Source organism: Panthera pardus, unplaced genomic scaffold (assembly GCF_024362965.1).
Source record: "Panthera pardus isolate Hobbes unplaced genomic scaffold, ASM2436296v1 HiC_scaffold_15, whole genome shotgun sequence".
Lineage (NCBI taxonomy): Eukaryota > Metazoa > Chordata > Mammalia > Carnivora > Felidae > Panthera > Panthera pardus.
Window position 1 is genome coordinate 21,735,502 of NW_026526710.1, and position 15,125 is coordinate 21,750,626.

A 15,125-nucleotide genomic window follows, 5' to 3' on the forward strand; every position below is an offset into this window, starting at 1 on the left:
TTTCATCAGAAACCACGGAGGCCAGAAAGCAGTGGGATATCTACTGAAAGTGCTAAAAGACAAAACCTGTGCACGAGAATTCTGTATCTATCCAGGATGTCCTTCAGCAATGGAATAAGACATTAAGACATTCCCAGGTAAACAAAATCTGAGAGAATCCATTGCTATTACCAGCCTTACAAGAAACCCTAAGTCCTGGGGCACCTGGGTGGATCATTCCATTTCATATCTGCCTCTTGATTTTGGCTTAGGTCACGATCTCATGGTTTGTGAGTTCAAGCCCTGCATTGGGCTCCACATTGATAGTGTGGAGCCTGCTTAGGATTCTTTCTCTCTCTTTGCCCTCCCCTGCTAATGCGTTATCTCTTTCTCAAAATAAATAATAAACTTACAAAAAAACGAAATCCTGAGTCCTTCCATCTAAAATGCAAAGGCATTTATTTCTACATGAAGAAATAGTTACACAGGTAAATATAAAAAAGTACAAATGTATAAGTGTATAAGCACATAAAATATATATAGCCTAAGTATATAAACAATAGATTTTCTTCTAATTTAAAACTGAGAAGTTAATATTATACATATATATAAATTGCATATATTATAAATACATAAAATGTAAATATATATGTTAATGATCACAGACTGTATAAAGAGGTAATTTGAGTGAAAATATTGGCAAAAAGAGAGGACATCAATTAGATATATTAACAGTCAAGTCTCTAGGGGCGCCTGGGTGTTCAGACAGTTGAGCATCTGGCTCTTGATTTCAGCTCAAGTCATGATCTCAGCGTCAGGGGATCATGCCCTGCCCAGAGTCCACAATCAGTGCAGAACCTGCTTGAGACTCTCTCTCTCTCTCTCTCTCTCTCTCTCTCTCTCTGCTCCACTCCCCCACTCATGCTCTCTCTCCCTCTAAAATAAGTAAATGAAAAAATTTTAAAGGGGTCAAATGTCTGTATGCCATTGAAATTAATCTGGTATGAATCCAATTAGAATGTTGGAAATTAAGACATTAGTTGTAATCTCCAGTGAAACTACTAAGTATTCCCTGAATATATAGTAAAAGAAACAACATGGGAATTTAGTTGGTACACTAGAAAATAACACAGAAGAAAGCAGGAATGGAGGAATATTAAAACAAGAAGATATAACATATACAGAAATAATGAAAAAAACAATAGATTTCGATGCTACCTGATGAGTACTTAAGGGTACATGGAATTTACATCCAATTAAGAGGCAGATATTGACAGAATGGGTAGAAAACAACAATCTCTCTCTATGCCATCTACAGGAGAGTCATGCTTTAAACCTAAGACACAAAGGCATTGAAAGTAAAAAGGATGGAAAATATATACCAAGCAAATAGTAATCAAGAGAACTAGACTGGCTTTGTGAAGACAAATAAGCTTTATGACAGTTTTTTTTCTAGAGACAAAGAAGGACATGGTATAGTGACAAAGTGTCCATCCTTCAAAGAGATCATTGTAAACATTTTGCATCAACAGGAGAGCGCCAAAGTACATGGAACTGACAATTAAAAGGAGAAACTGATCTCTCAACAATAAAACTAGGAGACTTCAATATTACACTTCTAATAGTGAAGAAAACCTGTTAATTCTGGTGATGTTCATGAAAGGACTGTGGGGTGGGCAGAGAAGGGGCTGGGACCTATATTTTATGGTTCAGGGCATTGACATTTAGAGAGATTAAGTGGCTCACTCAGAATCACAGCACTGATGACTTATGGTTCAGAGGCAGGGGATACAGACAATTCCCTGAGGACAGAGATCTCTGATCACCTGGATAGGAGATCATGCCCTGCATACTGAAACCAAGCCCTTTCCTCACTCCCTGGCCCACATCCTTTGGCCCCAAGGTTGTTGCAAGGAGACAGCTGGCTCCCTAAGGAGGTGCTGGCCCAAGAGAATGGCCCAAAACCCAACCCAACTCCTGCCTCTCTATTTTAATCCCTGACCCAGAAAACAATGCCTTTTCCCCCTGATGGATGGGGCCTGGGGAGGTGTGAGAATGAAAAACACATCCCCATCTCCCCATCCCGTGCCCCCCAGTACTTGATGCTACTAGCTGCCTTGCTGGTGGCCGGGTGACCACCCTGAATGACCACTGGTCTGTTTGACTCCCAAATGTCTCAGAACCCAGAACATTCCAAACCAACTGCCCACAGGACAGTTGCCCAGTGAATCAGCGTCATCTTCAACTGACCAAGCCTGGGTGATGAGCAGTTGATAGTAGCTAGGAAAGGGGTCTGCTAGGTTGGTGCTCTGGAAGATGAGGTCTAGAGGCCTCGGTGTCTCCCTGACGAACAATCTGACCCACCATCTGAGCAGCCTGGATAAAGGCATGGCTAGAAGCGGGCAGAGGCTCCCTGCCTCTGAGTGTACACCTTCCCTGCTCCTTCCATCCTCACCAACATCCAGTCTCCACTGTACAAACTACCCTTACTCCTCTTGAATCTACTTACTGATTTTATACCCACACTACCTTCTTCAATGGAGTAGTCATTCATTGGGGTGTTATTTGTGGCTCGACCCTGTTGTTTGGAAAGATGTCCATCTTGATGCTGCTGAAGTACTGCTGGGGAAAGCCAGGAGATTGTCTTGAGCACAGATGCCTTTCTTGTGAGTCCTGTGTTTGAATCTCTTAGGATCCTCTCTTTTTGTAATCTGAGCCATGATCCTAGAAAATACACTAAAAAGGGAGAGAGCTGTTAATATGCACCTGGGATATTCATGCATCCCTAGGTCACACTCCCATTCTCCTTGTTCACCAGTGACTGGGGAGCCAGCTGAGTCTGAGCTGGGCTTAGAAGAGGGGTATTGCGATGTGGTATGCACTTACCACCCCCAGCAGACTTGTGCCTAAGGACCTGATATTAGATGAGACCATGTAGAAAGGACAATACAGAGGACAGTGATGGAGAGCTTGGGAGCTGGTGCCTGATAACCTGTATCAGATCATACTAGAAACCACACATACCTGGGAAAGTTACCTAACCCCTGTGACCTCAGTTCCCTGTTCTGTGATATGGGACCTACTTACTAGTATTATAAAGCTTACTATAAGAAAATCCAAATAATGCCTAAGGAAAATGATTGGGACCTCCTAAGTGCTCCATATGTGACCCGATATTACATGCCTGGAAGAACAAGCAAGAAATGTAGGAGTGGTTGCCTGCAGAGAGGAAACCTGGATGGCCACAGGGCAAGGGTGGGTGGAAGGTAACCTTTCCACTTTAATGTGGGCATGAGGCTTTCCTGGTCATGGAGAATATCTGCCATCATCTCCTGTGATCCCCATCAGACTCCATGGAATGCACAGGGCAGGGCAGTAACCCATATTTTGTAGTTCATGACACTGAAATTCAGAGATTTTAAGCAACTAGAGTGAAGAAGCTGATGACAGGACAGTCTGGGACAGGAATGTAGTTGGTTTCTAGGGACAGAGATCCCGGAGCCCCCAGAGTTCTCTAGCTCCTGTTTTCCCTCTGATCCCCAAACTCTCCTGCCGTGAAATTCCAAAGGGAGCACATGCCTGCCTCAGCCTCCACCCATAGGTTTGGATCCCTGATCCAAAAGCAATGTCGCTTTCCAAAAAGGAAGTCCCTTGAAGGGTCGGGGTGTCCCCTCTATGTCTCTCCTCCTGCAGCATCTTCACACAACAGCTGTCCAATGTGAGCTCCTGGGCATCTGACTAGTGGTCTACATGCCCCATGCAGCTCAGAACATGGGCATTTCCAAGCCCACTACCCACATGACAGCTCTCTAGTGAATGAGCTTGGTCTTCAATGACCAACCCCGGAGGGCATGACTTGCTGGGCTGGTGTTTGGTGCTTTAATGGATGAAGCTGGCATGTCCCCCACTGCCTACTGACCACTAATGTGAGCAACTGTCAGAACAGCCTGGCTGAGGGAGGGCAGGGGCTGCACTGGCTCTGAGTGTGCAACTTTCCTACTTCCCTATGTGACAAAATCTCTCCCGACTCCTTGTCTGGAGTCTGACCCTGGCAGTGGAAGGGGACAGAGTCCCATGTCCTCTTAAAGGGTCCCCTCCATAGCCACAGCCTGTGACACCCACCCCAGGGCTCTCCCTGAGAGTCACTCAGATTCTCCTTCCCTCTGTCATCAAATATTTATTCCACCAACCCAATGGCACTGTCCCTTCTCACCACCCCTGGGGCAACACGCAAAGTGCTACTGACCCTGTCCACATCCACCCATTGGAACCCCACTGTGAGATCTCAATTTGCTTCCCAAATCTCCAGATTTATGCTGTATGGTTTTGGATTTTGACATCTACATCCAGGAGAGTTGACCTGTGTGCCCCCCTTTCCTGTCATGCCTACTGCTGGGGTGGCATCAATTTTCTTCTGATCCAATGAAAGCAATGTGGGCATATTCCCTCTGTATCTGTTCTCTGGAAGAGTGTGTATTTCCGTGTCTGGATGGAAATTTCTCTGGAAGAGACAGGCATTTCCATCTGCAACGTTTGTTTGAAATTAAAGGAAGCCACCTGGGCTTGAAGTGTGCTTCATGTGAAAATTTATTTCTTATATTGTCTTTTTTTTAATGGCTGCTTTATCTATTGTATGTATAGTGCACACATCTTAAGTACAGCTTTATGGTTTCTTATAAACATATCTGCTGCGAATCTTAGTCCCACATACAGAATGGCTCTAGCACCCTGGCAGCCTCCTGTAAAAGGAGATAAAAATAATTGCTAATTTATTAGGTTAAGGAATGAAATCGGTTACCATGTATTTCCCAAGCATGATGATTATACATAATTAGGGCACAAAAGAGTATGGTGGCACCCTGGGAAGGTAGTGGAACAAACTGGAGAGCTGGGAGGATCCAATTTCCACTGTGCAGGCATGGGGGCAGGGCAAAGAAGCTGGAAGACGCTTCTCAGAAGCATTTGTCTGAATCCCTCTACTTGGCAATGAGAAAGAATGAAATCTGGCCATTTGTAGCAATGTGGGTGGAACTGGAGGGTATTACGCTAAGTGAAATAAGTCAGGCAGAGAAAGACAGATACCATATGTTTTCACTCATATGTGGATCCTGAGAAACTTAATAGAGAACCATGGGGGGAGTGGAAGGGGGAAAAAAAGTTACAGAGAGGGAGGAAGGCAAACCATAAGAGACTCTTAAATACTGAGAACAAACAGGGTGGATGGGGGCGGGTGGGGGAGAGGGGAAAGTGGGTGATGGGCAGGGAGGAGGGCACCTGTTGGGATGAGCAATGGGTGTTGTATGGAAAGCATTTTGACAATAAATTATGTTTAATATAAAGAAAAGAAAAAAATTTAAAAAAAACTAAAAATCTATTTTAAAAAAAGAGAGAGAAGCATTTGTCTTTCACAGAGGGAAAATCACCGCTACAGAGTGTGGTGCCCACAGTAATTCAGCTTCTGCTACCTATGCATCATGTGCTTTTGTGTGTTTTACATAAAAATGACTTCAAGATAAAGCAGGCAAAAGATAAATTTTTCTTGATGTAAAATCCTCCAGCATTAACTATAAAACATATCTCTGCAACTAAGGCAGAAGCTATACAATTCACATGCTCAGAGGCTGGCACTGAGTTAGCGGGTAGCCCTTCGTCCATGACCTCCTGTCTTCTTTTTAAGCTTCTAGACACTTAGGTGCTCTGAGACCCCAGCCGACACTTGCTTAGTGCTTCCTTCACAGGTGTCAAAGCAGCAGCAAACATGGGTGCCCTATTCCCTGCAGAGGCACAGAGGTGGAAGGAGGAGGGGTGCCTGGGGTGGGTGTGTGGGACCCCAAAGATTCCTCCAGTCTTGGAAGGTGACCTTGGGCCCAGACACCGCCAGGGGCCTGTTTGGGGCTCTTGGCTAAGGGGATTGTCGTTGGCTGACAGTGTTAAGTGTCCTCCAGGAGAGATTTAACCTGGGCATGTGGCTGTGCAGCTCTCAAGCGTCTGGTCCCTTGAACAGGGTATTGGAGCAGAAGAAAGGGGAGGCTCTGGACTGCAGGAGGAAAATCCCAAGTCCCACCCCTGGCCTGTGAGGAGCAGGTCTGATGACACAGGGTTGGAGGGGGAGAGGTGATGATGTCCCCTCATCCACCTGTGATAGGGCCTAGCATGACACCTGCGCCATCGAAGTGACACTTAGAGGGCTTCCCTTTTCTTTCTCAGTATCTTTTCTCCCCATTACATCCAAATGCCTGACATGTGCCTTTCCATTTAAAGAAGCTTATGATGAGGTAGTAAAAAAATAATAATCTTTATGGCTTAATGTGTTTCAGTGCGAAAAGGCTACAGAAGACACTACTGTCTAAGATGTAATGAAACCTCAAAAAAATAAAAATAAAAATAACACAAATGGAATTAAACCAGTTATATTGGAATTAATTTAAAAAATTGGAAAATAAAAGAAACAAGCAATTTGCAATTCAACTCCTTACAAATTCCCTAATGGACACTGCACTGAATTTCCCTTCATTTCCATGTGTGTGTGTTGATTTTTACATATATATATATATATATATATATATACATATATATTAGAACAAAAAATTATAGAACCCCAGTTTGAGGTGATCCAGGCTGTCCACAGGGCTCCGCAGAAGCTGACAGACCCCAAGGGCTTGGGCTACTCCCAGCCTGGGCTGGAGGCTGCGGTGGCCCCTACTTGATGCCCAGGCTGCTGTGTGGTCACGGGTCTGCAGATCTGGACCTGGGGAGCCGCCCTGCTTGCATGCCAGGGAGCGCGGGGCCTCTGCCCTCACTTTTCCCGGGAGGCCTTACTTGGGCAGAGTCAGGGCCATGCACCCCTGGAAATATGGAGCAGGTATCGGTTTCCAGGAGAGATGTGCTCAGGGCATCCCTCCCCTTTCCTGCCTGGTTCTTACCACCCTCCAGTCTCTCCCTTGCGTGATCACGTGCAATATGGCCGCCACAGGGCTCCCTTCCCTTTGGTTGCCTTTCCTGAAGGGCCCAAGAGAAAGGGAAGCCACGGAGATGTGGGCCCTTATTTGCCTTCTGCTTTTCCTCCTGCCCTCTCCACATTCCACATTTCCTCTTATTCTTCCACTTTATCGTCTCTCACCTTCTTCACCCACCCCCCTCTTGAGCGTGGGGGAAGAGACTTTCTGACCCCTGCCAGCTGGTGGGAAGAGAAAGATCGAGCCTGTCCAGAGCACCACGCCCCTCCCCGGGGCAGGAGAGCACCAATTGCGGGGTTCCTGGAACCCCCAGTCTTCTGGGGGAGCCTCTCAGGCAGGTGGGCCCATCCATCCTCCGCCCCCACCCTCCTCCCAGTCCACCACTCAGGATGGCTGAGCAGGATCCAGGAGTGCAGACTCAGGTGTGGACCCAAGGCGCTGCTCAGAAAGCGGGTGAGGGGTTGGTGGGAGATCTTATAGACACTGGAGATGTGAGGATGTCCTGTGCCTGGACAGGACCAGGTTCTTCAGGATGAGAATCATTCAAAGAGGGAGTGGTGAAGAGCCACAGAAGAAGGAGCTTAAGGATGGGAATGCAAGAAGGTGAAGAACATGACAGAGGAAAGAAATTAGGTGCAGGATTTTGCTCCCTTTTTCTGAGTCTTCATAATCTGCAATTAATCTTTGGCATGGACCATGGCAGCTGTGGCCCGGAAGGGGTGGCTTTGGGAAAGAACAGGAGACACTGAGAACTCATACTCACTGCTCCTGGCAGGATAAGGGCTGATCTCAGGCCCCATTCTGACCTCAGCTCTCCACTCCTCCCTGGGACCAGGATAAGGGACTGGGTCTCTGATCTCCAATGTACTTTTCCAGCCCTCACATTCCAAAATTGTGGCCTGGAATGAACGCTGGTGTCATCTTGTTCTTCTTAGAAGGCAGCTGCTGTCTCCATGCATTTCTGTGCATGACGTTGCCTTCCTCAGTACTCACAACCTGCTGCTTCCCTTCTATCTCCCGTGATCAGTGTCCTTTCCCTTCTCCTGTCACCTCCACCGACCAGACTGTTGTGTCATATGGGTGGAGGGGAGGAATGATCATGGATATACAGCCAGCCTCCCTAATCAATCAGTTGATCAAGTAACCAATGCAGCCAACCCCCCCTGGGATACCTGCCACAGGCCTGGGGTTGTGCTGGGCCCTGTCAGAGAGAATGGCAACCACTGCCACACACAGAGTGTCTGTCCTGTGCCTGGGGTGACCTTAGGTAGTTGGAGATACTTAATCCTCAGAACAACCCTGTACCTTTCCTAGCCCCTAAGAGGATAAACATGAAATTAAAAGTACCTTGTCCAAATTCCCCTAATCCACAAGCAGCGTGATAGGGGTTCTATAGTAGGTGAAACCACATGAACACTGTACCTGCCAGCCTTTGCCTGAGCCCTGGAAAGACTGGGGAGAGACCCCGGGCAGGCCTGAACGAAGGTCACAGGAACGAAGGGCCAGGACCGTGTGTCTGGAGCAGCAGGTTGTGACAGGGGCAGGGACTCCTGTCTGCTGCTCGGAGTCTCTGGGCCTGGTCAGTCCCAGGGGAGAGCTCAGTGGGGCCGTGAGAGCCAGTGTGTATGGCCAGCCCAGCAGCCTTCACACAGGCTTCTAGAATTCCTGCCAACCAGGGAGGGTCTCAGGGCAGCTGCACACAGGCCTCTCTCACATGGACTCACATCTGCAGGATTTATTCTGATCCTGAGAGAAACGTGCTCCAGGGTGCACCTCCCACCTCACTTCTGCAGGAGGCTGAGAGGGTACATTTTCTGTGATGCCCACTCCAGGAGCATCCTTTCACCCAGAGGCAAAGCTGAGGGTGTCCCATGCAGGTGCTGGTCTGAGACCTGAAGGTGCAGAGAGAGGGTCCCCACATCCCCAGCCTCCAGCTCACATGGTAGCACTTGGTCTCCAGTTCACGTGTGTGACAGTGTGTCTCCCCAGACTTCTTCTGTCACAGGTCATACCAAACCCAATGTAGTAACTTCCCTGTTCAATTCGCAAAACGTGCAAACCAAATGTAATTGAGGCTCTGATGCTCGGTGGAGAAGCAGAAAAGAGCTGGTCTTGGGGGAAAGATCATCTTGAAGAGCAAAACTCACTTGAAGCCCACACACATAGTATCTCCTACTGTTATGACACTGACACATGAAAAACAAAACAAAACAAAGCTTCACATATATTTCCTCCTTCTCTCGGATTTCATACCCCATTCCTCAGTCTCCAAAGCAGCAGGGATATTCAACTGCTTGAGTGTTTAACTTCATTTACTTTAATTAACTTAAGCATAAGCAGGCACATCTGCTCAGTGGCTGCTCCCCTGGATAGCGCAGTTAGGGACACTGGTGTATGGATTTCTGTAGAATATTGTCACGGTGATGCACGACATTATGCATTTGTCAAAATTCATAGAATATCAAAGCACAAAGAGTGAATTTCAATGGAAGCTGCAGACTTTAATTTAATGAAAATGTGCCATTATGATTTTGCTAATTATACCAAAGGTACTACACTCGTGTTAGATGTTATCAGTTGGGGAAACTGGAGGGGTAGAATATGGGAACTTTCTACATTATCTGTTCAACTCTTACATTCATCTAAACCTCCTGTTCTAAATAATGCCTATTAAGGTTCTTAAAAATCTGTAAACACTGTTTTAGGAAGAGATCTATTAGAGCCAATGTTCACAAGTCAGCTAAAGGTCTATACAACAGCTAGAGATATTGTTTAGTGTAAAACGTGTGCCCAATCTTGAGTTAGAAATGTATCTTAACTTCTATACAGTTACAGCACAACTGATTGCCTTGATCATCCCCCTTTGCATACAGAAGAATATGGTTCAGATTTTTATGGTTTTCTATTAAATATGGGCCACTGACTAAAGTAGAATCCTTCTTCTTGAATGAACTTAATGAGTGAATTTCCACAATACCTCAATGGGGTCATTTATAGAATACCCCCTGTTGTTTGCCAGATGTGGAGTTTTCTGAAGCACTGCCTGGTGCCAGTTGATATTCTTGACCTCAGGGAAACATTTCTTCTTCTTCATCCTTGAAACAAGATCCTGGGAAATGCATTGCAATAGAGAGAACTGCTGACACCTTGCTGTAGAAGTCCATAGGGAAATTAGTGATCATGTATTCACAATCAATCTTTTGATTCCATTATTCGCCAGCTGACCAGCAGAGCCTCGTGAAGCCAAGTTGGACTTCTAGAGATCTTACAACTGGGTGTACACTTCGAACACCCAACAGACAGGTTTTGTGAGCAAATAGCTTTATTTCCCTGAGGCATTATAGAAGCACAGCAAGTACATAGTCCATGACTGAAGGCCTGGGTCAAAACTCTGCTTAGAAGCTCCATGTACCTGAGAAAGTTGTATAGACCCCTCTGTGACTTGTTTCTCTGTTCTGAGATATTGAAATGTTAATAGGGCCTAATTTTTAGTATTAAGTTGTGAGCTCAAAATGATTAAACACAAGTAAAGTCTTTAGAAAAATAAGTGGCTGGTGTTTCATAACTACCCTAGGTGTTCAATCACTAAATAAGGTAGACACTTGGTAGTGGTTGAATCCAGAGAGGTGTTGTGGATGGCTCCACAGCAGGGGAGGATGTAAGCTTCCTGCTAGCCTTTATATGGAGAGATGCTTACAGCTCAAAGAGAATATCTGTGATCTCCTGTGGTTTCTGTGTCAGCCCTGTTGAGGTGGGAGGCGGCAGAGCAGGGCCTGTCATCTGTATTTTACAGTGGGGGCATTCAAATTTAGAGAGAAAAAGTGACTCACCAAAAGTCACTACACTGTTTAGTTGGGTGTTCAAGACAGAAATTTAGCTGGTTCCCTGGAGAGAGAGATCTCTGAACACCTGAAATCATGCCCTGCACCCCTAACCAGGGGCCCCTCAGTCTCTTCCTCAAATCCTCCTGCCCCATTTTCTGCGAAGACAACAGTTGATGCCTTGGAGGAGATGCCTGAGCCAAGAGAAAAACCCAGATCCTAACTCAGTCTCCCATCTCTAGGTTTCAATCCTCGACCCAAAACACGATGCAGTTGCCCCCAAGTGAAGCCCCTCTGAAGGATGAGGGGAAGCCCAACGTGGGCCATCCTTCCCCGGCATCTTCACACCACCGGCCATCTCACATGGTGCCTTCCAGGTGACCAGTTGAACACCCTCACTGAGCAGGGTTGTTTGGCTCCCAAGCTGACTCAGAAGCCAAGACATTCCAAACCAATGGTCACATGATGGCTCTGCTAAGAATTAGCTTCCCTTCAACTGACCAGCTCTGGATGAGCAGGTATTGTGAAGTAATTTGGAGAGTGGCCACCTGGGCTAGTGCTTTGGTGGCTTCATAAATTGTCTGTGGCCTTCCGTGTCTCACTGGCTATTGATTGAAGTGTCTAAGCTGCATGGACTAAGCCTAGCTGTTCTGGCTCTGAGTATCCACTTTCCCTGCTCCTTCCTTCATCCCCCAGATCCAGTTTCTACAGACTCGTCATCCTTTTGATGAGTCTAGACCCTTTTGTGGCAGGGGACAGAGCCTTATCTCCTCTGGGAGTGCCCTCCCCATAACCACATCTTGGAGACCCCCTCCCCAGGACACTACTTGAGGATCACCAGACATATTTTCCTACTTTCTTTTTCTTTCAGGTAGCATCTATACCGATAATTTCCAATCTTTCTGACCTAGGATGGCCTCGATTCAATTTTAAAATCTCTAGCCCACACCATCTCACCATCTCGACTTTCTTACTCAGCAGTTCCACATGGTTGTTTCAGAACTTGGTCTCAATGTTTCCAAAGCTGAACACCAAGACCACAGAACTTCTGTAACCAGATGCTTGCTGGAGAAGTCTAGGGAGTTGAAGGGAATGGGAAAGTTATGCATTTCCAGAACCACCCAAATCAGGAAAATACCAGTGTAAGGAATACTTGAGCTAGAAGCAGACTTCAGTGGGTCCCCAGCAGGGTGGGCCCAGCACTCTTGACTTAGCCCAGCTCCCTACCTGGACCATTCAGTGTTTTTTGACACTACTCAGTGTTGCTGTGGATACAAATAAAGACGAAACAAATGATAATAAGTACAGGTGATTTCTTCAAAATTTGCTAGAGCAAGGGAGTCAGCCACTATCCCTTGCCTTTGGGCAGACTCAGAGATGGACAGAAGTTAGAGAAACTTTGTAGAGACAGAATAATACAAGGCCTCAGTGATGCAGGAAACTATTGGCATAAGGAAGCTATGGTGAGTGTTCTAGAAGAAGGGCATCCTATATCATTGTTAGGGGTGCATCTGTGGTTTTATCTGCTGGTCTTAAGTTGCAAGTGAGGACAAAATTCAGGGATACTCGCAGTGGCAAATCAAGTCTTGGCCATTTGGCCCAGTCAATTCAATACAGAGGTTATTATTTAGCTTCCGGGGCTGTGTGCTCGAGAGAGCGGTCTGACACCTACACGTCTGACTTCTAGGTAATATGCCAAAACTGAAGAAAATGGGTTGATTTCCTGGGCTGGTTGCTGCAGACCTCATATCAGAGTCCTATTTTTATATATGGCCAGGCCACTGTTCTTTTGTATCTTCCATTCTCAGTCCCCCATTTTGGTTATGATCTCACTTTTGAGAGGTTGGCCCATTCAGAGAAAACCTGAGATCCCATACTTTGCTGCTGGACACTGTCAGCCATCTTCATAGTTAACTGTCTTGGAGGATGACCTTCATGACCAGTTTGTTCTCATCACAGCAGCCACCTGATTCGAGATCATTTTACATAAATGCATTTAAGACTCCAGATAGAATGCAATGGACCAGCAACATGACTGCTATGAAACAAAGAAACAAACAAGCAAGAACAAATAACAGTCCATGTTAGGGACAAAATCATAACCTCTATGAAACAAACAAACAAAAAAACTAGAACAATTAATACTCCATGTTAGGTGCTTCAAAACCAGGAACTCCAATTGCCTAATCCAGGCCAAGAGAACAAATCCCATAAGCCCCGAGGGTCAGCCTTGAATCCAAACAGCTTTTTTCTCAAGCACTTTATACCCTATTTTGCCTACCTGACTTTATTGGTCCAAGCACAAAAAGTGTTAGCAATGGCACAGATGCCACCATGACTAACCAACAAGAAATCTAGGGCAACGTAACTCTCCATTACTACTCATGCCAATTGGTTGAGACTGCTGTGTATTCCAAACAGGGCATAGATTTTTTTATCTAAATTTTGCAAAATTCAAGATAGGTTTCTTTTTTTAATGTTTATTTATTTTTGAGGAAAGAGACAGAGCACGTGAGAGTGGGGGAGTGCAGAGATACAGGGGGACAGAGGATCTGAAGCAGGCTTCACGCTGTCAGCAATGATCCTGACACAGGGTTTGAACTCACAAACCATGAGATCATGACCTGAGCCAAAGTTGACACTTTACCGACTCAACCACTCAGATGCCCTTTAGAGGTAGGTTTCTTACAGGTATGTGTTTTTTTGTTTGTTTTTAAGTAGACTTCACCCCCATCATGGAACCCAGCATGGGGCTTAAACTCACAACCCTGAGATCAAGGTCTGAGCTGAGATCAAGACTTGGACCCTTAACTGACTGAACCACCCAGGTGCCCCTATAGACTTCTATGCAATTTCCACCAAAGGGAGCATTGTCCTAATGTTTTTCATAAGAACTAATTCCTCCAGTAGTGCACATATAATAATGAAAATTGAAATATTGAAAAACTGAAATATTAAAAAATATGAGAAATGAAATGTGGCCTCATTTTGGAGCTCATATATGAATTGGAATTTAAAGCCTTGGTGATTCATTTCATTTGATGAAACCCAAATTTCCCAGAAGTATTTACCATGGGGTCTGATGATAGATGGCATATCCAGCATTCAGGAAGACTGAGGGTAATGGCAACTGTTTGGGTCTCTTCTGGCCAACAATGTTTATAACTAGCATAAGGATTATAGTAAGAAAAAAGGAGGGGCGCCTGACTGACTCAGTCAGTAGAACACATGACTCTTGATCTCAGGTTGCAAGTTCGAGCCCCAGGTTGGGTGGAGATATTACTTAAAAAGAAAATCTTTTTTTTTTTTTTTTTTTTTAAAAATGGGCTGGGGGCCCACAGAGAGAGACAGAGCATGAATGGGGGAGGGTCAGAGAGAGAGGGAGACACAGAATTTGAAACAGGCTCCAGGCTCTGAGCTGTCAGCACAGAGCCAGACTCGGGGCTTGAACTCACGGACCGCAAGGTCATGACCTGAGCCGAAGTCGGACGCTTAGCCGACTGAGCCACCCAGGCACCCCGAAAAAAGAAAATCTTTTAAAAACGAGAAAGAGAAAAGGAGTAAAGGGGTAATGATGGGTGGATGTCAACAAAGAATTTCTGGAAAATGAGCAGAATTGTTTTAACTAAGCAGATGCAAAACAGAAAAAGAATTAGATGGGAGGTTTTGCCCAACATCTTGGGTGGAAGCTGCTCACTATCCGTCACCATTTGCGGACCATTAAAATCCGTCACCTGATTTTAAAAAATATTTTACGTTTATTTATTTATTTTGAGAGAGAGAGAGAGATCATGGGAGGGACAGAGAGAAAGGAACAAAGATAATTCCAAGGAGGCTCTGCACTGTCAGCACAGAACCTGATGTAGGGTTCAAACCCACAGACCTGTGAGATCATCACCTGAGCTGAAAACAAGACTCGGACACTTACAAAACTAAGTCATCTGGGCGTCCCCATTTGTCTGTTCTGAAAACCTTGGGTCAGCTGTCTGCTTACAGAAGATCTCCAAGAAACCTGTTTGAGGCCTCCCAGTTTGAATAGCTTTCTAATTCTGAATATACAAATATATATGCATATATAATTACACACACACACACACACACAGATACACACACACACGGTGAAATATGATGCCAAGGGTGAATCCCAGGAGTTTCACTGCTTTATTTAATTTAAACAGTACCTGATAGGGCCCATTCCAATGCCGTGTAAGAGCAGTTTTGCTCTGATGTCTGTTCCCACAGAAAAATCTCCAGTTGAAGATCATGAAGAAGCTTCTAGGAAGATGTTGAAGGAAGGCAGCCTTAAGTTGTTGGTGAAAAACTTGGGTATTAGTACAACAGTTCTTTGCAATCTTTTGCCTTGTCTGTA

General features: G+C 45.5%; 1 long non-coding RNA gene across 1 annotated transcript; it reads right to left on the minus strand.

The window, feature by feature from the left end:
* Nucleotides 1–421: 421 nt before the first annotated feature.
* Nucleotides 422–14,464, minus strand: LOC128777031 (uncharacterized). Its single transcript, XR_008422182.1, has 2 exons — nt 9,913–14,464; nt 422–2,715 (listed from the first exon to the last, which is right to left on the minus strand). It is a non-coding gene; the product is annotated as an uncharacterized LOC128777031 (long non-coding RNA).
* Between the last annotated feature and the right edge of the window lie 661 nt (nt 14,465–15,125).